This window comes from Pantherophis guttatus, chromosome 6 (genome assembly GCF_059756535.1).
Source record: "Pantherophis guttatus breed Tessera chromosome 6, ASM5975653v1, whole genome shotgun sequence".
Lineage (NCBI taxonomy): Eukaryota > Metazoa > Chordata > Lepidosauria > Squamata > Colubridae > Pantherophis > Pantherophis guttatus.
Window position 1 is genome coordinate 84,196,139 of NC_142068.1, and position 25,957 is coordinate 84,222,095.

Sequence of the window (25,957 nt, forward strand, 5' to 3'; positions counted from 1 at the left end):
ACTTTATAAAATATGAATTTAAGGGAGGAAAGATGCCAGAGAGCTGGAAAACAGACCAACAAAACACTAATACCTAAAGAAGGGCAAGATTTGACTTCTAATAAGAAGCTATAGATCAAAATCATTACTGAATAATAACAGCAAGTTATTTGTAACTATTTTAGCTGATAGACTGGAAATAATTTTGCCAGGATTTATTCATGAGGATCAATATGGGTATTTACCTGAAGGGACAACTTTAGAAATATGTCCAACAATTTAGAATATTTGGAGGAGATGCAGAAAAGGGTTTGACAATTTCTGGAAGATTTTGAATTTAATAAAATGAATAAGATTGTTTACACTTCACAGGAAGCACAAATCATTATTAATGGAGATCTAACAAAAAGATCTCTGAGAGACAAAAAGGATTAAACAATGGCAGCAGGATGTGTCTAAATTTGTGTGAAAGGAATAAAAAAAACCCCATGAGTCAAATAAAAGGTGATACAAGATGCAAAGGAGCGATGATTGAGTTTATCCAATTAAGTTTACCCATTTTGAAGTTGTATTTTGCTGTTTGGTTTGGATGAACTTGTTTGGTGCTGCTGAGAAACAATTTTTTTTTTTGTAGTGAAAAGGACACAACCTGAGATTTGAGTGGCATAGATATTTGTGGTTTGACAAAGTCAAGGTTAATGTGGATTTTTAAAAATCATATGTGCCATATTGAGAATATAGAATAAACTTGGGCTATGCCCAGAAACACCTCTGTAATTCTCAGCCAAGAAGCATTTTATAGTTGAGAAATAATAAGCAAACAAAAATTGCTTTCTTATCGTGACATGCTAGAATTCTGTGAAAGGAAATACAAGATAAAATCAAGAGAACAACTGATGGCAGAGAGACATAGTTGTCTGGTTCTCTTATCTACAATTGTTAGATTTAAAAATAGGCAAAAGAATTTATGGTTTTGAACATTGTGAGACTGAGCTTGAAACAATTATATACAAATGATGAACATGTGATTATTAAAATGCATACGCTTTTACTAGTAGAATTACTAGTGAAAGAATTTATGATAGAGGGCTAAAAGTTTTGGCTATATGAGGGGTCAGCAACCCGTGGCTCCAGAGACACATGCGGCTCTTTGGGCCCTCTGCTGTGGCTTCCTGTCGGGTGATCCCACCACTGGCTGGTCCCACCCCTTGCCCTCCCCTCCCAGTCACTTCTTGCCTGGCCTGAGAAGGCAAGGGTGACGGCAGGGGATGGAGAAGCGGCTAGGGCAGAGACAGAGAGATACAGAGAGAGGGGAAGAGAGAGGGGGGAGGGAGGGACAGAGGGGAGAGAGATATGTCAAACGGGTTTTGTGGTTCCTGGTGTTTTTTAACAACTGGTTCTCTGCCCTAATGACTGGCTGGGTAGGCGTAGCTAAGGGGTCATGTGACTGGTGGAAGTGAGTGACATTGAGTTGGCCACACCTACCCAGGTTTTGTGGCTCCTGGTGTTTTGTTTTCTGTGGGAAACTAGTCCAAATGGCTCTTTGAGTGCTTAAGGTTGCAGGCCTCTGGGCTATATGGTATAGGATGGAACAATAGGAAAATATGTGGCTGAAAGGATTGAAATATACATTATTTTTTTATACAGTTTTTGCAGTATTTCTTCATAGACAACAGGCATATCAGCATTCCTTCCTCCTATTTTGCCTTGTTTTTGTACATCACAACTGCAGTGAGATTGTACAGACAAATATGGAAAGATGGAGGAATGGCTGGTGAAAAGGATGGAACTTGCTGAGATAGACTTGACTTCTTTGATCAGAGAAAAGAATATGTTTTTTCTGTTTCACATAAAAAGTCTGTAAGGGACTTACAGTGAGCAAGTGAGCTTATGATTTTGTAATTTGATGATTAGAACTGATTATTGAAAAAAGAGAGGCCTGTTATAACCCTAACAAAAAAAGGAAGCTTATCACTGATAACTTCTGTATAGAAGCTACTTATTGTAGCTTTTTCTTTTCTATTTTCTTTTACTTCTGCTTTCCATTTGACCTCTTTTCTTTTTTTCTCCCCACTTACATTAGTCATGAGAATAAATGTAGAAGTCGAAACAACAGAGCAGGAAGGGATAAGATACCAATGTTCCCTGTTGCTCTATTTCCCCCAAATATCTGGCTGGGCCCTGGAAAGCAGGATTAGATGGACAATTGCTCTGAGCCATCAGGAATCCTCTGAATATTTTTAGGCAGATCTGAAAACTCTTGGTTAAGATACATCAGGAAAGACAAGGAGATTTGGCGCTAAGATGAATATTTTGCCTAAATTGAAAGCAAGGATACATATACTATAATAAGCAATTAGCTAAAGCTTGGTTGTACTTCCTTAAGCTCTTCAGAACACAAGGAAATAATAGAAAAAGCTGTAGACTTCATTCTTCTGGTATTTGCCAATCTAGAATCTCAGACATTTTTGACTGAAAATGCTCCTCCCCATCTGTCTGCACCTTTAAAGAACAGCATGTACAGACGGTATAAAGCACAATAGTTTTGCTTTGCTTTGGAGATTTGTGAGTTCTAAACTGGGTGTAGGCATGGCCGGCGCATGATGCATCCGGCCCAAGGGCTGTGAGTTTGATAGCCCTGGCTTAAGATGCTGTTAGACAAGCAGAGGTGCAGACAATGTTTCTGACATTTTTAGGAACCTGAGATCAGTTAATGGGGGGATTTTCTTTTGCAGCAGCCTTCACTTTTTATGTCAATGGCATAATGGAGAAAGGTTCATCTGATGGCACATGGTGAATTTGCCATAAGATGTTGGCAATTAAACAGGCCTGGTAACAAACGACTTTCTTTGTCTTCCTATGTCTTGGACAACTATTTGGATGTGCCTTATAGGTTTGGGTTGATACTTTTCAGGCTGTTGTTTTTTTTTAAAAAAAGAAACCATGTATAGGCGTATTGAATTAGTTGCAATTTTTTATTTTCATCTGAAATTATTTCTGAAGTATCTTTCAAAAAAATATTTATATGGATGATTCACCTGCAGTTGTGCATCAAGGGACTTTTTCATAGATTTAATCAAGCTTTGATTTAGTTAAAAGGCTTTCATCTAGAGGTGGGATTCACTTACCTTTCCTACGAGTTTGCAAATGTGAGCGTGTGTGCCTCTGCGCATGTGCAGTAGTCACACATTACATCCGGGCAGGGGGGCGGAGCCTTCCGCAGTCATCGCTACCACTTTGCGCGATCCAGACAGAACCAGCTGAATCAGTGGTGAAATGCTACCGGTTTGCACCGGTTTGGGCGAACCGGTAGTGATAAAAACTACCGGTTTGGGTGAACCGTAGTAAAAAAAAAGTTACCGGTTCTTCTGAACCGGTATTTCCGACGATCAGCTGTGCCGCACTACTTAAAATCACTAGAAAGCAGGAAATCCTGCTTTCCAGTGAATCTAAATCGCGCGGCACAGCTGTTCCTCCCCCTCCGCTGTTCTGCTTACCTTCCCAAGCTTCCTTTTTCCAGGCAAAGTGCGCATTTGGTGTGTACTGCACATGCGCGGCCAGCGAACCAGTGGCAAATCGGTTCAGACTTCACCACTGGGCTGAATCCCACCTCTGCTTTCATTTCTTGCAAAATCTAGCCTTATTAGCTGAGGTTTGTGCCTAGCCCAGAACATTTTGGTTCATCAGCCTTTCTAGCTCTTGCTGGGTGCTTCTAGAGATTTGTGTTACCATAAGATTCCTTTGCTCCTTCCTCAAAGCATCAGGGGGTATTGAAATTTTCTTCCCTGCTTTCGTTTGGCTTCTTTGCTTTTTTTTTTAAAAAAAAAAATCATGGGAAATCCAAGGAATGAAGGGATTGCTCTTCAATGCCTTTTGATTGATAATACTAGACATCGTGTTGGTTGGTTGGTTTGGGATGGTGTGTGGTAAGAAGAGAGAGCAAGGCCTGGCAACTAATAGATCAGCCTCTTCTCCCTGCCCTAACCTGGAAAGGAGACGTGACTTAACTTTTCCATGGCTTCAGGTCTGATATCTACATCACTCATTTCCATTTACTATATGGGACAAAGTTGGCTTGCATATCTGTCTTCTAATATAACTAACAATTTGTAGCTTTAATTTAAATATTACTTTGTAACATTTGCTGACAATATTCTAATAAGATGATATTATCAAAACCCACCAGAATGCAATGGGCAAGCAAGTTTATTGCCCCTCTCTCCTTTTAAACTGAAAAGAACTAAATAGTTGGTGTGAAAGTTAACGTGAGCTCCAAAGTTCTTGAAGTTTGGGTAGGATCTTCGCTTTTTCCATTTCTAATGTTGCCATATTTTATGTGCTGAAAAATAATTTCTTCCAATATGAGACTTGAAGTTATGTTTTTGTTTATAATAAAATAGTTGACTTACAAGTACTTCAGACTTTCTGTACAATCCCCACGTTTGACTTCTACTCAGTGGACCTCTTAGGAGCACCTTTTCCTTTAAAGGGAAGATTTCCACTTCTCTATGGAAATTTGATTTTAAGAATATAGCTATGGGAGCACCCCACATAGTCTAAGACACGGGTCTCCAACCTTGGCAACTTTAAGCCTGGAGGACTTCAACTCCCAGAATTTCCCAGTCAGCTTGGCCAGTAGTGGGATTCAATTTTTTTTACTACTGGTTCTGTGGGCATGACTTGGTGGGTGTAGTGTGGCTTGGTAGGCATGGCAGGGGAAGGATACTGCAAAATCTCCATTCCCTCCCTGCTCCTGGAGAAGGTTGCTGCAAAATCCCCATTCTCTCCCCACCCCACTATTTATTTATTTATTTATTTATTGGTTCGATATATATGCCGCCCTTCTCCGGAGACTCAGGGCGGCTTACAATGCGTTAAGCAATAGCCTTCATACTTTTGTAAATACCTGCTTAGTAGGGCTTTCGGGGGCCCCAAGCGGTGTTCTTTTTTATACAAAGTCAGCTTATTGTCCCCACAATCCGGGTCCTCATTTTACCTACCTTGAAAGGATGGAAGGCTGAGTCAACCTGGAGCCTGGTGAGATTTGAACTTGCAGTAATTGCAGGCAGCTGGTGCTACTTAACAGCACTTTAGTCTGCTGCGCCACCAAAGCTCTAACCTGCTTTCCAGCTCTGTTCTCCTATGCAGGGCAACAAAAGAAGACCCAGCCAATCAGCTGAGACTCAGGAGGCAGCAAATAAATGGGTGTGGGGCCAACCAGAGGTGGTATTTGCCGGTTCTCCAAACTACTAAAAATTTCCACTACCGGTTCGCTAGAACCAGTCAGAACCAGCTGAATACCACCTCTGTTGGAGACCCCTGGTTAGGAGACACCTTTTCCTCTTTGAATCCAAAATACTGCACCAAACTACAACTATATAGGTGAGGAAGACCAGAGAACAGGAATGAACTACAAAACAATTGTCTCAAATTTCCTGGGCTGCTTCCCCCAACCAGTCTCCCTTTTCCTAGTTCCTCCAGTTCGAAAACATTTCCCCCAGAATCAAATACTCATTTCAGGGCTTAAGGGTCTCTTGCCTAGCTAGCTACCTACCTAACTAGCCAGGTGAGTCTACCTTTTTTAAAAATCAATCTGAGTTCTCGATTTAGTTGGAAACCTTCCTCATTCCATATTACGGGAGGTTTCCGGGGAAAGTGAGCTATTGTAAATGCTTTTAATTTGCATTGTTTAATCACTGCCTGGAACATGGGAACATAGCCAGGCTAAATTATTTCAGCTCAGGTACTACACCAGGGGTGTGGTGCCAATCTCAAAGCCTATAACTAAATACATACATCGGAGTTGGGCAATTGACAGTCCCGAGTTCATTTGTCACTCAAGTTCATTTGCCTAAGATTGCAGAGTAAAAAGAACCTGGAGGAAGATTTATTCTGCAACACCACAAATTTGGAATGCAACTCTGCTTACTCAACGAACCATAAAATAACTCTGGAAAATCAAATCTTCTCCACTCATATCCACTGTGGGTGATAGATACTGACAAATGTTTTCAATTATCTTTCATTTAAAGAAATGCCGTCTACCGTCTATCTGTTTCATTTTCTATCTTGCTTTAAATTTCGATGTTAAGATCTTAGGCCACACTTGGTTAGCTAAAATTTCCCAGAATTCTCTAACTGGCATGTTTAGTTGCAAAGAATGCTCTGATATCTGAGCGATACCAAGGCTGGAAAAGGCAGCCTCGGGAATTACTCCACAAACTGATAGCCATCAGATTAAAAAATGCTTGTGAAAAACTTTATTCCAGTTATTGAGAGAGTTCAGCGAGAAAAGAGAGACATTAAGTGTTCTTAAAAGGGAGTGACTGAAACTGACTTTATACCAGCCACTGAATCCAAGTAATTTAAAGAGCTAGTACGTGCATTTATATGTTTGCTGATTAGGCTTTCTTATGGCTGAGCATGTTGTGTGAACCTGATCCATTACGAAAGTTTATGGTTCAATGTATAGTTCCAGTCCAGAAAGTGGATATATTTAGTAAATAGTGTGAATACAGGGGAAAAAAATAGGTTAAGTTGGAGGGGAGGGAAGGAATATATTTTTCACTCTTGTTGGAAAGTTTTGAACTTTGATTTCTTTCAAATGGAGAAAGTTGATCACAATTCTAAAGAAGAGGCATTCACACACAGCCTGTGGATAGGTGTCAGCTTTTTGAGGTAGTCCAGATAAGAAGCACCCCAGATGAACAAAATCCTACTTTATTATAAGGTTACATTAAAAGAATCTTGCAAGACTGAAAGCATCTCTCTCTCTCTCTCATCTATGGAAAATGAGGGACAGTCCCTTCTGGAAGGGTTCCCATGCTTTTCTCCCAATTGTGGAATGAGCTGCCTCTTATCAGACCATTGACTTGGTTATAGGTCTTCCTCCTGTCTCCCAAGGTCTTTCCCACATACCATTATAGTAGGGCCTAGCTCAGGGGTGTCAAACTCAAGGCCTGGGGGATGGATCTGGCTCGCAGGGTGCTTAGATCTGGAAGCTACACTCTGGAAACAGCGAAGGACCAGCCCACAGTGCCTCTGCTAGTGAAAACAGAGCTTGGGAGGAACGCACCCGGCCCTCTCGAGCTCTGTTTTCACTGGCAGAGGGTTACAGGTGGCCATTGCAGCTTAAACCAGAGCTCAGGAGCCCGTTTTCGCTGGCAGAGTGCTCAGGTCACCACAGGTGCCCCCGATATGAGTGACGTTGAGTGAGCCATGCCCCCCCCAGCCAAGCCCCCCCAGGTCAAACACAATGCTGATGTGGCTCTCAATGACACCCTTGGCCTAGCTGATAATCACTGAAATCAAGTGATCCTCAAAAATTTAACATATATAGCCGTAGCTGATTGCAAGAAGGAGTATTTCTATCCCCCAACGAGCTGTGACCTCTTTTTTCAGAAGATTCACCATTTTGATTTAACCTCCGAGGCTGGATGTCATTGGCCCTACTGCTGACGTGTTCCCATAAGAATTGTAACATCTTTCTGTAGGACAGCTGTTCATCTCAACTTCCTTTTACCTACTTTTCAATAAAATCACACAACACCCCACATTTTGGTTCAGGATCCTGTGTTTTCTTAATTTGAGCTTTGTCTTACATAACTTTGTGCTTGTTTTTTTTTTATAAAACATTTTTTTTATTTTATAAACGAACAAACAAACAATACATAATCAATCATTCAATATATCTTCTGAATACATCTTTTAAATCTTTTTTTTGCTCCTCCAATATTTATCATATCTTAATATTGTAAACAAACAAATAATACATAATCAATCATTCAATATATCTTCTGAATACATCTTTTAAATTTTCTTTTTACTCCTCCAATATTTATCATATCTTAATATTTTCATTCCCTTTATTATAACATTTCCCCCATTTTTCTTACTTCTCTATTAATACCTTAATCTATCTTTTAATTATATTAAAAATTAGACAACCATTTTGTCCCCACACAACCTTCATAACCTTGTGCTTGTTGATCTCAGCAAGTATTAAGGGTAGGGTGGAATTAAAAGCTTTTGGAATACTGAGTAGGCCTCTCCTTCACCATGCTAAGCATTTCTAAGAGGCCCATTCTGGACAGCTTAGCAAACTAGTTAAGTGTGAGTTAGATGGCATAATAATTAAGTGGATTCATAGTTGGCTCAAAAATTGCACTCCAAGAACTCTCCGGTGGTACCTTCTCAAACTGGAGAGAGAATAGGATGCCGTATGGTTCAATCCTATGGCGTTTCTGCACTGCCTTTGGCCAGCCCCACTTTGAATATTTTTTAAAAAAATTTTTTTTGATTTATATGCCGCCCTTCTCCGGAGACTCAGGGCGGCTTACAATGCACTAAGCAATAATACCCCAAGTTCTGGACACCACATTTTAAGACCAATTTAAAAAAGAAGAGGTACAGTGAAGAGCAATGATTATAAATAGGGAAAACTAGAAACTAAATCCTATGAACGGAATGGAAGGAAATGAGAATGATATTACTTAAGAAAAGAGTCTGGGAAAGGTATTAGATTACACGTTTACATACAGGTACCTGAAGAGCAATATAGAGGGTTCCCATCTCTGGAAATAGAATCTGGACCAACATTTGTCTTCTATGCCTTATATCCGTGATGGCGAACCTATGGCACGCATGCCAGAGGTGGCACGCAGAGCCCTCTCGGTGGGCACTCGTGCCATCACCAGCTACTCTTCTGGTTTCTGGCACGCATATGCCATCTGGTCTTTGCAGGCGCCCAAAAATGGCCTGAAAACGGCCTGAAAACAGCAGGGAAAATGGCCTGGTTTTGGGCCGTTTTGGGGGCTGTTTTCAGGCCATTTTCCAGCGCTTCAGTGCCTGTGAAGACCAGCTGGTGTATGCCTGTTTTCTGGGCTGTTTTCACACCATTTTTGGCCCAAAAATGGCCTGAAAACGGCCCGAAAAAACAGGCATGCACCTGCTGGTCTTCACCCACTGGAGTATTGGAAAATGGCCAAAACGCAGGCCATTTTCAGGTCAAAAACAGCCTGAAAAACAGCCTAAAAACAGTCTGGAAAACGATCTGTTTTTTGGCTGTTTGGGGGGCCATTTTCAGGCCATTTTCTGGCGCTCTGGCACCCTTGAAGACCAGCTGGCACATGCCTGTTTTTTTGGCCGTTTTTGGCCTGAAAATGGCCCCAAAAATGGCCTGGAAAACAGCCAAGAAACAGGCACGCCAGCTCGTTTTCGTGGGCACCAGAGTGCTGGAAAACGGCAAAAAAAAAACAGGTAGTTTTCCAGGCCTTTTTAAGGCCAAAAATGGTCCCCAAAATGGCCTGAAAACAGCAAAAAAAAAAAAAAAAAAAGCCCCCAAAAAGGCATGTGTGTGCTGGCCAGCTGGTCTTCATGTTTCCGGTGCTCCGGCACGTGTACATGCACGCACGTTCTAGTTTGGGCACTTGGTGCCGAAAAAGTTCGCCATCACTGCCTTAAACCAGCAAGAGTAGAAGTACACCTTGCAGGGAAATGAGCAGAGAACTAATCCACAGGCTGTAAGCTACTTCATAGTTTTCAGTCATGTGGAATTGGCCAACCATATGGAAATATCAAGATCCCAATACTCTGATTGCTGATGTGATATGATTTCACAATGGTCAAGGTCTGAAGCAACCTCTGCCTCACCCTAGTAGACCAGGAGTAGCAGATGACTTCAGACCCGGCTAAACTCAGCAAGTATCTGGCTGATTTCAATGATTCTCATAAGGACAATGAGAGCAGAGCAGGTGTCAGGATAGAATGACAGGGCAGGGGGAGGCCACCATGGTTCATAGGGACAACTTTGTTTTCCCAGGAGATGCTGAGAGAAGTCGCAGCAAAGAGTTGATGTTATTTCAACATTACAAGGTTACTTGGAGAAGGGACGGCTTGAAAAGACTCAGAAAACTTTTCTCAAAATTGAATATATAAGAAGAATGAGCGCAAGTAGCCAGAAATTCCTGGTGAAGAAATGATGGCAGGCAAATACAATGATGAAAAACGGTAGTGGCAAAAGTGAGATCTACAGTATTTCACCCTCAAGAAAGAAAGCTTGTCCTTCTGGATCAGCGATTCCCAAACTTTTCTATACCCCACACCCCTAGAACGCTTCTGATGTATTCTCGCTCCCCTTACAAAAGTAAATAATTATATGTATATAATTATGCCTATACTATAATTTTGCTATGACTATAATTTTGAAACTTCTAAACCCAAGTCTTCGCACCCCCTGAAATATCGTCTCGCACCTCACCCCCCCCCCCCCGGTTGGGAACCCCTGTTCTAGATCTCCCAAATCTTTTATGTTTGCCTGGCCAACAGCTTGAGTGTGTGTTTGTTCTCTGCTTTGATTGAAGTGTAATAAAAGTAGAAGAGCACTGTTTATTCTTCCTCTTTTGCTCTTTTAAGTGCAATTCCTGCGATGGTAAAGTATCGCTCTGATCTGACACTGTATAAGATCTCTAAAAAATTATTCAAATGCATTTGAAATTAATGTTACACTCTTAATTTGATTAATTCTGTTTCAGACACAGGGATGTGCTGGACACATGCCTTGCATCACAGAAAAGCCGTTTGAAGAAATGTAGGTTGTGCAAATGGAATTTAAGCAGATCTGAGAGCCGTAGGATTGTTTTAGCTAAAGCTTGATCTTCAAATTTCACCTTTGGAATTGCCCCTGAAGGATGTGCGTTTTTTAGAATGAAAGCAGCTAGGAATTGTTGTGACACTTCTTTAAGCCTTAAATGTGACAAGTTCAGTTTAAGACTTCCAGATTAGTGTAACTTGAAAATGCAGTTGCATAATTTCATTCCCACAAATTGCCTTTTGTGAGCTATAAGCCTTTTTGGCAAGCACGGGTATCTTGGGTGTTGCTAAACTAAAATGAATTTGATTGTGGTTTGAAGGGCTCTCTTCATTTCAGAAGCAGCTGGTGTACCCAGCTAGCTTGGTGTCCCAGAACCAGGAGGGAGTCCTGCTGCTTTAAATTTTGCTGCCCTCCCCTCCCCCTCCAGCCTGCACTTACTTTACAACCGGAAGGGTATACAGTGCTATGCTGCTATCCTTCATATGCTGCACCACATGGTGTGGTGAGGACAATAAGCAGGGGTTGAAATTCAAAGATCTAACTCACAAGTGGGATTCTCTTACCTTCCCTACTGGTTCGCAAACGTGAGCGTGCATGCTCTGTGCTCGCGCATTGCATCTGGGCGGGTGGACGGAGCCTCCCGCAGTCACAACTAACGGTTCGCCCAAACCGGACAGAAACGGCTGAATCCCACCACTGTGGTCTAACTACAGGAAAAGCCACCATCAATCATCATAGACAATATATGATGGGGTATTGCATATATACTCCAGGAACCCCATCCTAAAATCTCTAAAGCCCAGATGAAAGTGGCTGATTCCATAGCAGACTTGCTGGACCAGTTGGAGCTAAGCAGATCCCTGACCTCCGATGGCATCGTCTCAAGCCATCTCCTCCGTGCACCCTAAATTATCTGTGTTGAATGTCCTGGGGTTCCACACCAGATCCTGTAAAGCGATGGTCAGGCTGCCTTACCAGTGGGCCGACAATGAAACCGAAATGAAGTCACATAGGCAAAGGGTAAGTCAGTGGGTGCCTTCGGCTGGGATAAGGAGGTGGTATAGATGAACTCTAAGTGTGTAGCAATGTTGCTGTTGTTTTTCTAGCTGGAATAGCAGCGTTTTACCAATGAGGATGCAATGTTTCTTTGTTTCGCATCTCTCTGTATTACACCATTCAGAACCATACACCAACCACACACCAATTAATCAGACAATCTCAGGACAAAGTAAATCAATTAGCAGGGACCCACATTTATAGGGGAACTATACATTGAGATGAAGTTAAAATCAATTGCCAGAGGTTTATGGACACCACCATGCATACTTTTTTTTCTTGCAGCAATAGGAGAATAACTGTCTGCTTCTGGAATGCTTTTTTCAACTTTTCTCTCTAGCCCAGGGGTCTGCAACCTTAAACATTCAAAGAGCCATTTGGACCCGTTTCCCCCAGAAAAGAAAACACTGGGAGCCACAAAACCCTTCCCGTGCCTGACTATTTCTTGAGCGGCCACAAAATTAGCATATGTAGTTGAATTAAACATTCTGTTTTCCTCTGAAACTTTTTTTTCTTGGATTTATCCATGGTTGGCCTATCAGGAGGTTGAAAAACTCAATAAATCACATGCCGGTGGGTGTCACACATTGGCGGTTCTGACATATATTCTGAGTGACAGGGAGCCGCAGAGGAGAGATGAAAGAGCCACATGCGGCTCCAGAGCCACAGGTTGCTGACCCCTGCTCTAGCTTTTAGCTGTGATCTTTTTTTGATGGTCCTCCATCCAAGCATCGAACAAGACCCAATCCTGCCTAGCTTCCAAGCCTAGACAAAGTCAGCCTAGTATTGTGATCTAATGACTTCTAGCTTTATATTATGGAGCCAGGAGCTACTTTGAAATTGCATAGAGTTGATTTAATAGCACTGATCCCACCTTGCTCTTGTCTTACTATTCAGTGCTGTGGGAAGGCTCCACCCCATCCCAGAAGAATGTAATATTTTGGGAAATATTAAAAAGGCAGAATATTATATTTCCCTAAATGAGAACTGGAGAAACATGTTTTTTTAGAGGCAGGAAGCAGGCCCCACCTTTTCTTAATAGGCCACAGCAGATGTCAGCACTTAAAGAGATAAAGAGTTTATTGAAAGAAGACAAGTATCTAGATAGCTCTATTCATAAGTAAATACCCTCACTCAAGATCCAACACAGGACAAAACCATTAAACCACAATAAGAATTATTGCATCACCCTCAAAGTAGTCCAAACTTCAACCAAACTTAGCTCAGACAAACACCTAGAATTTGTATTTCCTCTTTTGCCTATAGAGCCAGCTATGATCCCTATACGACCCCATAGGAATCTGACAACAGCCAATAGAATACGTGTTCATGCACAGGAACAGAAAGCTCAAGTGCAAAGCTCAAAGAAGGTATAAAAACCACTCACTCTCAACTCCATGTGGTCAGCTGCCCAGAATCACATGTGCTTGGTGGTTCTGCTTCATCAATAAAGGACCCTTTTTCCAATCGGCCTCCAGCCTCCATTTTGTCTCCAGTGCCTTTCTCCCGGATTGGAACTGAACCAGATGGATATTTCTTCCCACAGTGCTGTTCCATCCAATCTAAGAGCTTCCGAAAGAGGTGCCTGACATAAAGCTTGCTATTCATAAGAGTCAGGATGGTCTGTAATTAAGGAAGATGAGAGCAGCAATTAGGTTTGAACGTGGTTTGACCCAATCTGGGTCTATCTGAGATATCTGAGCAATTCACAAGTTTATAATATGCCATTGTCATGGGCATGCAGGATATTATTAGTTAACAATAGTCTGAAATAACCACCACAACCCCCAGGAGATTTCCCAAATTTAAGTTGAGTTAAACAAAGCTTCCTTTGAGGAATGGTGGCATATGCTGGAAGGGAGATAGCAGCTCAGATAAATCCAGGAGATTTTGGACAGGGCATACAGTTATTAAAAGATAATTAAAACTGTAAAATCAATTAATAGCACAGGAAAATTAACTTTACAGAGGCCATTCTTTACTTTCAAATAAAATTGCTAAAGGCAAACAGGAATGGTCCTTCCTCCCCTGCCTACCTCTGGGATGGGGGGGGCATTAGAAGACGTTCCCCCATAAATTGCAGGTTGCTCAGGAGTTTGGTATTGGGCCAGACTTTGGGGCCTTGATTCAAAGCTGCCTGGGAAATCCGATCAAGAAGTATATTCTTGTTGGGCATGTTACCAGATAAGTACAATAAAGGGACTGCATATCTGATTTTACATGTATTGACTGCAGCAAAGAATTGTATTTGCACAACAGTGGAAAAGTGAAGAGATCCCAACAGACGAAAATGTGATTAAAAAAATACTACCCTATGACTATATATATATGTATATGCACCCTGTTTACCCCCAAATAAGACATCCCTGGATAATAAGCCCAATCGGGCTTTTGAGCACATGGCAATAAGGCCAAGCGCTTATTTCAGGGTTAAAAAAAATATAAGACAGGGTCTTATTTTCAGGGAAACACGATATATACATATACATATACATATACATATACACATATACATATACATATACATATATATACATACATATATATAATACACACAAACACACACACACACATATATGTACCGTATGACTATCATTAAGTGTTGTACGTTATGATTCTTGACGAATGTCTATTTTCTTTTTATGTACACTGAGAGCATATGCACCAAAGACATTGTGTGTCCAATCACACTTGGCCAATAAAGAATTCTAATCTTATCTCATCTCATCTCACCTTGAATGTGCAGAAATGGATAGGCTAACACTTACAATTAAGCAAAAGAAAGAAACTGAATATTTTTTGACTTGGAACTGTATCAATGGTTAGCTGACAAAAACAGGAGTTAGAAACAGGGAAATAGACAGAAAAGATCAATGATGTAAGGGAGGCATGTTAAAATGGTTCAGTAAACATCACCTTCAGTATTATTAGAATAAATACTAATGCAATGAATACTGTTGTCAATATTTTGATTACTATTTCCTAAAACTGTGTGTACCCAGCCAACACACCATTTAATTGAACATGGATTTTTTATGTTGTATATAAAAAAAAAAACTTGAGGGAAAAAAAAAAGTATAGGATTTCATGCTCCAGCAAAGGGTTGGACTAGCTAGACGACCTCCGAGCCCCACTTCCAGCTCGGTTATTCTGCCATTCACATTTTTTAACTAGCTCACAAGCGGCAACAGAGCTGTATAGAACTGGAGACAATGCCCGTTGTTATTTCTATGGCATGAGTGTGTCCGGTATATACGTAATAAATGCACACACGTCTTCTCTCGCATAGGCACACATTGGATTGATAGGCGCACTTAATTAAGATGTCCTTCTGCTATTATTACCTTTTCCCTTTTATGACTCTTGAAAAAAACAAAACAACCCCCCCCCCCCACCAACCAGCCCAGAGCGGTGACTAATTCGCCAGTGGGAATGGATCAGAGAGCTCGTCAGCCATTGGCGGAGCCAGAGTCAGACAAGAAAGGCAGCCTGCCGATTGGCTGCGCTGCAGTCAGAAGTTTCAAGGCTGTTATGAATGCGAACAGTCAGCTATGACCGGCAGTAACCTCCGGGGAGGGAGGGAGGAGGGTCAGCCCTTCCCAAATGATGGGATTTTGATTGGTTCAGAAAAGGCTGCTGCGGTTGCCATGGGAGCCAGGGGGTGCTTCATGCTCCAACACGTTGAGCTGCCTGACAGTGGTGTACAGTTATCTAGAGAGAAGGAAAACTCCTTTGTTTTAGATTCAGATGCTTTTTTTTTTTTTTTTAAATAATAATGACTGATTTCAGAGCTTGCCACTGAAGCTGAGCCTGCCTGGCAGATCACTTTAAATCCTGCAGAGACATGTTACAGGATTCCACACACACACCTCCTATCCTCTCCATGAGAAATGGCCTCCCTTAACAGGCAGTGAAAATTGTCTTGTGCACAAAAATGGAAAAAACAAAGAGATCCCTACAGATCAGGGGGTCACCCACCTTTCGGGCCTCGGGAACCACTACATTCATAATTTTAAATCCCGAGGACCACGAATATGAGTTTTTTTAAAAAAAGATAAATAGTATTTAGTGCAATATAAAAAAAAATGCAAATAATTTTTCTGAGGACCACCAAAATTGTCTCGCGGGACACCAGTGGATGGTGACCACTGCTACAGATGAAAGCGTTATTAAAAAAAAAGTATTAGAATGTGCTGAGATGGACAGATTAACACTTAAAAGCAAGGAAAAGGAAGAAGCAGAATATTGTTTTGATGTGGGACTTGCTTTACCAATAATGGTTAATTAATAGAATCCGAGATTGGAATCTGAAAAGATCCAAAAGATGATAAGAACTTTTGTATTGAAAACTTTGTAAAGTAGATTAACTAATTGTATTACTGTTTTGCAATGATTACAGATAACGTCTATTATGTTTATGATGATGATTAATGATGATCGATATGGCATTTCTACTTAAAATTAATTGTGCTCAGACAACACGCTGTTCAGATAGAGATGGGATTTTTTATGTGATGCAAAAAATGTATTAATAAAACATATATTAAAAAAAAAGAATACTAAAAAAGAAAGAAAGAAAAATGACCTCTCTTTGCAACTCCCCATGTGAGATAATTTTCCTTCCCTGCCTCTTGGAGATCTATGGTTGCTAGGCACCCCAAACAACTTGATGACACACAATCGATCCATCAAAAATAAATATTAAATTCTCAACAAGGATAAGTGAAGATGAATAGATTTTGAGAATAATAGTCACAACTATTGTGTGCGTAAGATTCACTATCTGTATTCAACAGAGACTGTAGAGACTATATCCAGACGGTATACTGTTATTGTGAATATAGAAATTTTATACATAACCAAGAAAATGGTACAATAAAATATAATCCCGGACCTGCGCACTTTCCGCCGCGCTCTAAAGACCTTTCTATTTCAGCAAGCAGGCCTGGCCTGACCTTTCCCCCTTTTAATTTTTTAATTTTTAAATTTAAATTTAAATTTTAAATTTGTTTTAAATTTTTGGGATGTTTTAAATTGTCTTGGGTTTAAATATTTAATTTGGTTTTAATTCTGCTCTTAACTTTCGTATCTATGTGTTTTATTTTGTGCCTGTTCACCGCCCTGAGTCCTTCGGGAGTAGGGCGGTATACAAATTTGATCAAATAAATAAATAAATAAATAAATAAATAAATAAATAAATAAATAATAATAATAACAAAAAATAAATATTAAATTGAAGGGTTGATGGTTTGAAAGGGATGCTTTCTGTGCCGACCCTTCTGAAGGAGGGCAGAGCTTTTGCAGCGGCTAAACAGGCATGTAACAGTAACAGAGTTGGAAGGGACCTTGGAGGTCATCTAGTCCAACCCCCTGCTCACGCAGGAGACCTGTACTAGGGATTCGAACCGCCAAACTGCCAACCTTTCTGACCAACAAGCTCAGTGTCTTAGCCACTGAGCCACCTAGTCAGGCTGCTGGACAGACCTTGGATCCAGATTTTGCTAAAAGGGATGTTGTGCCCCAAGCACAGATTTCATAAGGTAAAAGAAAATTCAAAACAATGGCTAGGAGGAGTTGGGGTGAGGAGGGGGGAAGAGGGCAAGAAAAAAAGATCTCAATTCATCCACATTTGTGGCCGCCATCTTGGCTTTTGAAAACTTCCATCCAGGGGCAACAGCTGAAATGACAGCTACCTAGAAATTGTGAAATAATATCAGTGTTTTGTTCAGGATGCTGCTAATTGTAAAATTCCTGTACAGTTTTATCATTTGATCGAATACTCACACACATCCTCTTTTGCGGTTGGATAAACACAGGATATTTTAACAGTTGCAGCTTTCTCTAGAAACTTTTAACAGCTGATTACAGGTATGGACTCTGCAACGGATTCCTTATTATTCTTTCCAGCCCCCCAGAATATTTTGTTGTTAGTTGCAAAGCCGTGTCTGACCCAGCACGACTCCATGGACAACTCTAGGCCAGTGGGTCTCAACCTTCCTAATGCTGCGACCCTTTAATACAGTTCCTCATGTTGTGGTGACCCCCAACCATAAAATTATTCCTAAAACCATTGAAAATATGTGTTTTCCGTTGGTCTTAGGTGACCCCTGTGAAAGGGTTGTTTGACCCCCAAAGGGGTCCCGACCAACAGGTTGAGAACCACTGCTCTAGGCCTTCCTGCCCTCTACCATCCCCTGGAGAACATGGTAGTCCGGAGACCGTGGTTAAGATCACACTGACTGCTTCAATGACTCCATCCAGCCACCTCGTTCTCCGTCGTCCCTTTCTTCTTTTGCCCTCAATCTTTCCCAGCATTAGGCTCTTCTCCAGTGAATCCTTCCTTCTCATTAGGTGCCAAAGTATTTCAGGATCTGGCCTTTTAAAGAGCAGTCAGGGTTGATCTCCTCTAGGACTGACCGGTTGGATCACCTTACAGTCCAAGGGACTCGCAGGAGTCTTCTCCAGCACCAGAATTCAAAGGCCTCAATTCTTTGGTGCTCAGCCTTTCTTATGATCCAATATATTGCCAGAATATTGGTAAGGGATATTTTATGTTTTCTCAGTGAAGTAATTTTATCAGACTAAACAGAATGGAAGCAAAACTGCTGCTCTAAAGAAGATGATCAAAGACAGCCTGAATTTTTAAAAGGACTGGATGAACTTGGAGGCTATGCAAAAAGACACTTCAAAATAAATGCCACTAAATCCTTGGGAGATGCAGTTGGGACGTAACTCCAAATGCTGCCAGCTGCTTAATTCCAAGGCCATGTTATCTTCTGTTATCATGATGTGACCCAGAGCTGAGCTATTATCAAGAGGTTGAAAATTCCAGAAATTGTTCTCTGCTGGTTTTCTTGCCTTGTTTATGACCTGCAGGTCACTTTTATTCCCTGGGATGATATCTCTCTATCTCTGCCATCTCTATTTCTACCTTATTATCTCTATCTCTCAATCTGTCTCTGTATATATCTCTCTCTATCTCTCTCTATATATCTATATAGCTTCTCATGTCACAAATATGACTTTGGGTAGTGTACTGTTGGAAGAAATGTCCATCTGGGTTCAGTTCCAAGTGGGGAGAAAGACCCTGGAAACATTGAGACTGCTTGGAAAGATGGTTTAATGGTAGACAGGACCACATGGGATTTTTTGGGTCCTGGGAAAAAATGAGCCCATGGGTGAGAGAGAGAGAGAGAGAGAGACATGTATACCCTCTCTTGGGCTTTGAATTTGAACTTCCTGTTCCTGTGAAAGAAATGTATTCTGATTGGTATTCAGACTCCCATGGGGTCATGCAGGGGTAACTTTGTAGGTTGTCTTGAGTCCCAGGCTTGGTTGAATCTTGCTGGGTGATGTAATGAAGGGGCTTTAGGCAATTTCTACTATGGCTTAATGGCTTTGTCCTGGTTTGGATCTTGAGTGAGGGCTAATCCTATCACCCTGGAGCTGAAGGCCTTTTGTCTTGTAGATAGAATGGCCCAGTCTTTCTGGGGCTATTAACAAAGGTAAGGGCTGCTTTCCAAGAGCATGTTTCTCCTTTTCTCATCCAGGGAGGTATAATATTCTGCCTTTTTAATATTTCCTAGAACATTTCATTCTTCTAGGAGAGGGGTGGGTGCTAAGTTGCTACAGTAGAATAGAATAAACAATTAAAAGAACTTTCAAATAACTATGAAATACAATTCAATATAAATAAGACTGGGGGAGAATGGATCAACATCTCGCATGGAGGGTCCCTATTTGTATGGGATTCTCAAGCCTGCTGAAGGAGTCAAAACTTTTGTAAATAATTTTTTTAATTAAATTTCATTATAAAATAAAAATACAGAAAAAAAGTTAAAAAACTAAGAGGAACAAAGAGAAAAGTGCAAAGAGAGAGAGAGAGAGAGAGAGAGTAGCAACTCCTGACATTTTCAATGAAGTAAAATGCAAAAAGAAAAAAAAAGAATAACTTTTGCTTTATGTTTCACATTTCAAGCCATTTCTATAATAACAAAATCATTCCAATCATCAAAACCTAAAACCAAAGTTTCGTTTCCCCCCCAGTTTTGAGCAAATGCCCAGAAATGGTTTCCAGCTAGAAATAAAAGTAGCCTTGAATGCACTTACTTTCTGGTCTTGAATGGGAGCAAAGATCTGAGGTGAGACCTGCTACCCTCTGCCAGCCCGGCTGCTGTGGCTTAGAAGTGGAGCTCTTGCCTCACAATCAGGAGGTTATGAGTTCAATCCTAAATAGAGGCAGATGTAGGGTCTCCTGCTTGGGCAGCAGGTTGGACTAGACCCTTCCAACTCTGTGAATCTATTAAATCTGTCTGTTAAATCCTCAGGTGCAAGGCCAGTGAATCCCTGCTCTTGCACAGGGTTGGAAGCTGGCTTTCTCTGCTCCTCTTGATCCACTTCCCTCCCATCTCAACTTGGAGAAGAGCACCTACTGCCACTTCTGAGGGCCGCAGCTCATGCTTTGCATGGGCTGGGCATGGGTTGCTGCTGATGTTGTTGGGCGAGGAAGTGGTGCCCTTCAGCTTACTTTTATCTGACCAAAGACAGCACTGTTTCTTCCTATCTCCCAAGATCTCCTCCGCATACCATTTTATCAAGCAAACAGAGAGGAGAACGCTAGGGGAAGGCCAAGGATCTGCACTTGGCCCAGGAGGGAGATAAGGCAAGTGGGGAGAGGTGGGGTGGGGGCAGGGGTGGGATTGAAAAATTTCAGCAACTGGTTCACTGCCCGGTTGCTGGGTGGGCGTGGCCCTGGGGACCTACTCAGCCTCCTGCAACACGGCGGAGGGGGGCGTTTTCACCCTCCCCAGGCTCTGGAGGCTTTCCTGAAGCCTCCAGGAGGGCGAAAATGGCCTCTCCCAGGCACCAGAGGCCCTCTGGAGGCCGGAAATGCGCCCGTTTCCAGACTTCCAGTAGGCCCGTTTTTCGCCCTCCCAGAGCCTCCGCTCGAGCCCTGCGCTTACCTGGCATCCAAAACGGGCCGCGTGGAGACTCCTAGGCGGGGTCGGTCAGGATGGGCGGGGTCAGCCAGTTCTTGGAACAATTGGTTCGGCGAACCAGATTAAAATTAACATCCGGTTCGTCCAAACCGGTCCGAACCGGCTGAATCCCACTCCTGGATGGGGGTTGAGAGGCGGTGTGGGCTGCATGAGCTCACCAAAGCGATTAGCAACCCCCTGCAAGGCATTGTGTGAGGTTGATATCCCTTAACAAAAACAAGCAAACTTGTTCTGACAAGGGAACTGGCGGGGGGCATGATAAAAAGAAAAGGCAGATGGTTTTTGTGATTGAAGGTCTGCCTACCTGTTTGTTTGTTTTTTTTTAAAAAAGTCAGGCAGTTTCTTTCCTCTCTTGCAGCCCCATCAGAAATGGCCACAGAGTCCCAGAGCTGGAAGTCCAACAGTTGCTATGTTTCTGCCGGGCTTCACAGACGACCCCACAGACACGTGGATAACACCTGAGGTAACTTCTTTATTTAACTCGTAACAGGGGATACAGACAACTCTCTCCTCGGAACAGAACAGGGAACGTTCGCTGACAGCTCTTTTATACTGGCTGTCAGCCCAACCAAACAATCGCAAAGCTTCAACCTTTCCTACAATCCAACAGAGGGCGCCGCACAGGGAACCTGCTCAGTACACAACACCTGTGATACCAGAAGGATTTGGAATGAGATGTCCGTCCATGTTCTGGTTGAATTGTTAGGATCTGTGGAGATCTGCCTCTGTCACCGGTTTTGCAGGGGTCTCTCAGAGTGACAGTGCCTCCTCAGAGCCTATTAACCAGTGGGGAAATCCAATTTTTTTTACTACCAGTTCTGTGGGCGTGGTTTGGTGGGCGTGGTGTGGCTTGGTGGACGTGGCTTGATGGACGTGGCGGGGAAGGATACTGCATAATCTCCATTCCCACCCCACTCCAGGGGAAGGATATTGCAAGATCTCCATTCTCACCCCACTCTGGGGCCAGCCAGAGGTAGTATTTGCCAGTTCTCCGAACTACTCAAAATTTCCACTACTGGTTCTCTGAACTGCTCAAAATTTCCGCTACCGATTCTCTAGAACCTATCAGAACCTGCTGGATTTCACCCCTGCTATTAACTCTCCTTTGTTGGGTTTGGAAACCAGGGGGAGTCAACTAGAGATGTGCCTGCAAACGATACCTCGGGTCTAACCTTTGCAAGGCCATCCACAAGATGTGGTGTGAAAAGTCAAGATGGCGGCCATGATGTTGATATCCAAGCTCTGTTTTACCTTTTTTTTATGGGTTACCTGTGGACACCTGCAACATAACTGGCTCTGTGTTAATGAGTGGGTTTTTTTGTAAAAAAAACTAGGAATTCATGGTAGAAAGAGAAGTTCATAGAAGAATGGCTTCATGTGGAATAACAATGGATGGGTTTGAAAAATCTCAGATTCAGAAGCTGCAGAATTTTCTGTGAACTTTTGGAACTTGAGCTGATTTAGTTATTGTGTTGACTGAAAATGTTTATTTTGGGGGAAAATGTAAATCTACAAACTCTTTTTATGGGGAAAAATCAGTCTACATATTGTCCATGCATATAAGTTTATTAAAAAAACACAAACTCATAGGAGTGTAACTTTCTCACTTCTATTCATTGTTTAAATGGGCAAAATCCATCATGGTTTTTTAAAGGCTTGATTGTCGCAACCTAATCTGAGCAATAAAAAATGAGTGAAAGATAATCTGTTCAGAGATTTAATTCTTTATCTGACATCCAAATCTCAGGAACGGTAGATTACTGCCCCCAAATGGTGAACATGTAAACTGTATATGGCAAACTAATGACAACAGGTTCAACAAACAGGCCCTGAACTGACAAGATAGTGAGGTAAGGGATGGTTGCTGCATTTTGGGGGTTGACGACCAATGGTAAAAGAATCAGCAGTCAGTGCCCAGACTAAAACACAGTTGGTAGAAATAGGGGTGTGTTAGAAGAGCAATGAAGGCCAAAAGTATTCAGGTGCCGGGATGTGTTTATCCCTAGAGATAATCCTCAGTTTGAGCTACTCTTCTGTGCTACAGTGGTTCAGATTGACTGGTCCTAGAAATTGCAGCTGTCATAGCAACCGCAGGGTCACCTGATTGCAAGTAAGGAGCTTGGCAATTGACTGATAATTGCAATAGTTGCAGGGTCCATGGAGAATGATAAGCAAAGTCAACGGGGAATGAGGCAGGAGATAACAAATGGTGATTGTGTGATGTCACGCCTAACAATAGTGAAGAAAGTTAGCACCCACCCCTCTCCTAGAAGAATGAAATATTCTAGGAAATATTAAAAAAGGCAGAATATTATACCTCCCTGGATGAGAAAAGGAGAAACATCCTCTTGGAAAGCAGCCCCCCACCTTTGTTAATATTTTATTTATTTTATTTTATTTATTTGTCAAGAACATATTAGGTAATATATATATATAAGTATAAGCATGAATTGAATACATAAAATAGATACAAATACAGGAAACATTCGGACAGGGACCGCAGATGCTCTTATGCATGCCCCTTACAGACCTCTTAGGAATGGGGTGAGGTAAACAGTAGACAATCTTAAGTTAAAATTTGGGGGGTTTGGGGATGAAACCACAGAGTCAGGTAGTGCATTCCAGGCATTGACCACTCTGTTGCTGAAGTCATATTTTCTGCAATCGAATTTGGAGCGGTTTACCTTAAGTTTGTATCTATTGTGTGTTTGTGTATTGTTGTGGTTGAAGTTGAAGTAGTCATTGACAAGTAGGACATTGTAGCAGATAATTTTATGAGCTATGCTTAGGTCATACTGAAGGCAGCGTAATTCTAAGTTTTCTAAGCCCAGAATTTGAACTCTGGTGGCATAAGGTATTTTGCTGCGAGCAGAGGCATGGAGGAGTGAAATATTTCACTTCTTGTGAAATATTTCTGGACACGTTCGATTGTATTAATGTTTGATATGCAGTGTGGGTTCCAGAAAGATGAGCTGTATTCGAGAATTGGTCTAGCAAAAGTTTTGCATTCTCTGGTTAGTAGTGTGAGATATTACCGGAGAAGAAGCTATGCAAGATTAGGTTTACAACTCTAGAGACAAAAGGCCTTCAGCTCCAGGGTGATAGGATTAGCCCTCACTCAAGATCCAAACTAGGACAAAACTAGTAAGCCATAATTGCAGTGGTGGGATTCAAATTTTTTTACTACCGGTTCTATGGGCATGGCTTGGTGGGTGTGGCTTGGTGCGCGTGGCAGGGGAAGGATGCTGTAAAATCTCCGTTCCCTTCCCACTCCAGGGGAAGATTACTGCAAAATCCCCATTTCCTCCTGATCAGCTTGGACTCAGGAGGCAGAAAATAGATGGGGGTGGGGTCAGTCAGAGGTGGTATTTACTGGTTCTCCGAACTACTCAAAATTTCTGCTATCGGTTCTCCAGAACTGGTCAGACCTGCTGAATACCACCTCTGCATAATAGGAATTGCCCAACACCTTTTCAGAACACAAGCCTCTTCATTATATCATCATCCAGCAAGATTCAACCAAGCCTGGGACACAGACAGCTCACAAAGTTAGCTGTGACTCCCGCATAGCTCCCTGGGAGTCTGACAACCAATAGGATATATTTCTTGCACAGGAACAGGAAGCACTAAGGCAAGACCCATGAGACGGTATAAATCTCTCTCTCCACTCCATGTGTTTAGCAGCACCAGGACCATGTGCTTAATGGTTCTGCTCCATTAAAACCATCCTTCCAAGCAGCCTCCATGTTTCCAGTGTCTTTCCCCATTGGAACTGAACCCAGATGGACATTTCTTCCTACAATAGTATCTGATTCACCTAATGAGTGGAACTGGAACTGCTGGAACTGCTGTCATATGTCAGGTGCAATCCGGTTGTTGTGGATTTAATAAGACCAACACAACTTTTGGGTTAATCAGAGACAATTTGTATATTGCACAATAGGTTCAAAGCTCTGTACATGAAGTGTTGAACAAAGACAGAAATTAGGTACAATGGTTTTATACCCTTCTAGACAAAGGATTCTGTTAACTCAGCAATTCATATGGTCATATACATTTGTCATTTTTAATTGACATTTCCTAATTACTGAGTTTCTTTGCAAAACAGTTATAATTCTTTTTGTAGATTACTGAAGCATAGACTCAAATCATCTTCTGATGATAGACAACTTTTAACTCATGTGGATCCCCTTGACCTAACCAACCTTTAAGCTGTATGTCATTAGAATGTTCCTTTCTTCTGACAACTTAGAGGCCTCCTAGAGGTACCAAAAGGATTTTGGCTGAGTTTGTACTTTTTCCAACCGGATGCATTGCTTTTTAGAATAGAGTGAATAGAAAGTTATCCAGTGATCATCTATCAGAGCCCGCTTCATTTACATTACGGTGACATCAGTCTCTACGACCACCACATCAATTAGTAGTAGTGCCCCCGGTCCCAATTACCATTGTTAACTAAGGACTAGCTGTCCAGCGATCAGAATCCTACAGATGCAAATTCTTGCATCCTTTGCAATTGAAATTTGGAATTTGAAGAAGCAAGACGGAAAACAGTATTAATAGTTCTGAATTTTGGGGTTGGAGAAAGCAAACAAAGACATCCTAGAACTAATGAAATGATTAGGCTCAGATGAAGACTTAACTCTCTAAGTCTCCTAAGTCTATAATGCTGAGAAGAAAAAGGGAGTGTGAAATGTTTTTTGTTGCAGCTAAGCATTAAGATCTATGCGATAAATTGCGGTTATGTTTTGAACTCTCTCTGCACATACACACGCACACACAGACAGACACAGACACACACAAATCACTTATTCCAGACAACCCAGGTTCCTGCTGATTTAGTCTTGGAAGAAGACATGTTGTTCCTTTGACTTCTCTCCTTAAGGCTGAACTCAGATTTAGATCCACTTAGTCTCAGTAAAGTTTTGGTTACGGTCGTGCACTATCAAAGTAGATCTACATTTCTGCAGCAGAAGATTGAGAAGTGGTTGGATCTGTGGTTCTAAGCTTCTATTACAGTCAGAGGTGGTAGCAGTGACTGCAATGCCGTCCTATTTAGCCACGTTTCCGAGGCTGGACACATGCGAGGAAGGCGCACGTAAGAATATGTGAAACCCACCGCCGATTACAGTTAAATCGTTTCAAACAAACCAAGGCATTTTGTTGTCCTAAAACCCTTCCAATTTCTTTCATGCCTTATATAAAACAGGTTCTCCTGCAGACAATTGTACAATATTGGCAAGAGCTGCCCCTGGTGGTTCAAACTGTTATTGTAATTAGTGTGCCAAGATCTGACACACTATTTGGAACAAGCTATTATTTTATTTCTATA

The 25,957-nt window shown here is 41.7% G+C and overlaps 1 protein-coding gene across 1 annotated transcript in view; it reads left to right on the forward strand.

Moving 5' to 3' along the window:
• Positions 1–11,040: 11,040 nt before the first annotated feature.
• The window catches only part of WNT8B (Wnt family member 8B), a 69,027-nt gene continuing 54,110 nt past the window's right edge, over positions 11,041–25,957 (forward strand). The window contains exon 1 of the mRNA XM_060694984.2: positions 11,041–11,590. The gene's annotated coding sequence lies outside the window, so the exon portion shown is untranslated. The remainder of the gene's footprint in view (positions 11,591–25,957) is intronic.